We start from the raw sequence: 2,520 nt of genomic DNA on the forward strand, positions 1-2,520 counted from the left end.
TTTCCTTAAGGTTTTCAAGTTTGATTCCATACAAGTGTACGTAGTAGTCTCTAATGATCTTTTGTATTTCTTCAGGGTCAGATGTGACTTCATCTTTTGTGTTTCTGATTGTGCTTATTTGGTTTTTTTCTCGTTTTTTCTTGGTCAATCTAGCTAGGGGACTTGTTTATCCTTTTGAAGAACCAGTTTTTTGTTTCATTGATTTTTTTGTATTATATTTTTGTCTTCTATGTCCTGGATTTGGGCTTTTATTTTGGTGATCTGGATTCTTCTGCTGAAATTAGGGTTTTTGTGGTCTTGCTTTTCCAGCTTCTTTAGGTGGCTTGTTAGGTTGTGAATTTCTGTTCCTTCCATTTTCTTCATGTGTGTTTGTAGGGATATAAATTCCCCTCTTACTACAGCTTTCAGGGCATCCCAGAGATTTTGGTAAGATGTTTCTTCATTTTCATTTGTTTCCAGGTATCTTTTGATCCCTGTTTTGATTTCGTAGTTGACCCAGGAGTTGTTTAGCATCATGCTGTTTAGTGTCCATGTCTTTGTGGGTTTTTGGGGACTTTGTTGGTGTCAATGTTTATTTTTATTCCACTGTGGTCCGAGAAGGTGTTTGGTAGAATTTCAGTCCTTTTAAATTTGCTTATGCTTGATTTATGACCGAGTATGTGGTTGAGCTTAGAATACGTTCCATGTAGTGATGAGTAGAATGTGTATTCTGTGGTCTTTTGATGGAGTGTTCTGTAGGTATCAATTAAGTTCATTTGGTCCAAAGTCACATTGAGGTTTCGGATCTCCTTGCTGATTTTTTGTCCTGATGATCTGTCTAGGGTTGTGAGTGGGGTATTAAAGTCCCCAGTTATGATAGTGTTAGAGTCAATATCTTTCTTTTGTTTTCCAAAAAGTTGCTTTATGAAAGTTGGTGCACCTATGTTGGGTGCATATATGTTTAGGATAGATATTTCTTGTTGACGGATTGAGCCTTTTATCATTATGTAGTGGCCTTCTGTATCTTTTTTGATTTTTAATAGCTTGAAGGGAGTTTTGTTTGAAATTAAGATCGCTACTCCTCCTTTCTTTTGTATTCTGTTCGCCTGAAAGTTTGTTTCCCATCCTCTTACTTTGAATCTGTTGGTGTCCTTTCTAGTGAAGTGAGTCTCTTGAAGGCAATAGATTGTTGCCTGATGATATTTTATCCATTTTGCCATTCTTTTCAGCGGTGCATTTAGTCCGTTCACATTTAGGCTAATAATTGAAATGCAAGAGTTGATCCCTATCATAAAGTTCTTACAGAGTTGTTCCTGTTTGTTTGTTGTCTTTCTTTGGGTTTTGGAGTTGGTTCATGTGTGTTTTTAATCTTTTGCCTGTACTCTTGTGAAAAATGCTGTTGTTCTTTTTTCCTTTTCTTCTGTGTTCAGTACTTTCTTAAGTGTTTCTTGTAGAGGTGGTCTGGTGGCAGCGTAGGTTCTTAGGGAATGGATGTCTGGAAAAGATTTCAATTCTCCCTCACTAATGAAGCTTAGTTTGGCTGGGTAGGTTATTCTTGGTTGAAATTGTTTCTCTTTTAGAACTTTGAAGATAGGGCTCCAGGCTCTCCTGGCCTGCAGGGTTTCTGTGGATAAATCTGCTGCTATTCTAATTGGCTTTCCCTGGTAGGTAGTCTGACCTTTTTCTCTTGCAGTCTTTAGGATTTTTCCTTTCATAGCTACTTTGTTTAGGCGAATTATTATGTGTCTGGGAGTTGGTCTTCTCGTTTGTTGTCTTGCAGGGGTTCTCTGAATCTCTTGTGTTTGAATTTTTTCATCCATAATGAGATGAGGGAAGTTTTCTTGAATTATTTCATGAAATGTTTGTTCCAATGTGGCTTCTGTTTCTCTTTCTGCCTCAGGAAGCCCAATTACTCTTAGGTTTGGCCTCTTGAAGTGATCATTTATCTCTTGCAGGTTTTGTTGTGTCTTTTTGAGCTTCTTTTCTATGCTTTTGACAGTTTGGGTTAGTTCTGTGTTTTGGTCTTTGAGCTCTGAGAGTCTTTCTTTGACTTGACTGATTCTGCTTTCCATGCTTATTAGTCTGTTGTTCATTTCCATCACAGTAGTCTTTACTGCTGTCTTTTCTGACATCAGCTCCTTTCTATTTTCCTCTTGTCTCACCTCAATTTTTTAAAATTCTCTCCATTAATATCTTAATGTCTGGGTTTGTTGCATATAACCAGTCATTCTGGGGACTGTTCATTGTTTGTGTTCCAGAATCTGTTTTCTCAGTGTCTGATTTCCCAGGGGTCTGTGTAAGACCTATATTCTTCTTTTGGTTTTTCTTCATTTGTGCGGTTTTTCCCCCTCCCTACTTTTTCCTTCCCTCCACGTCACCATCTTCTTTAATTCTGTTATTCAGGGGTAAAGGGATTGGTTTTACTTCTGTTTGTTCAGTCTCCTATTCTTTATGTATGTCCTCTTACTTTGTTCAATTCTGAAGTTGCACTGTAGGTTGGAGGTGGTCCTTTTTGCAGTTTTGAGATTTAATTAAGGGGAA

Source organism: Carlito syrichta, unplaced genomic scaffold (genome assembly GCF_000164805.1).
Source record: "Carlito syrichta isolate Samal-C Ts95f unplaced genomic scaffold, Tarsius_syrichta-2.0.1 Scaffold305187, whole genome shotgun sequence".
NCBI classification, from domain to species: Eukaryota; Metazoa; Chordata; class Mammalia; order Primates; family Tarsiidae; genus Carlito; species Carlito syrichta.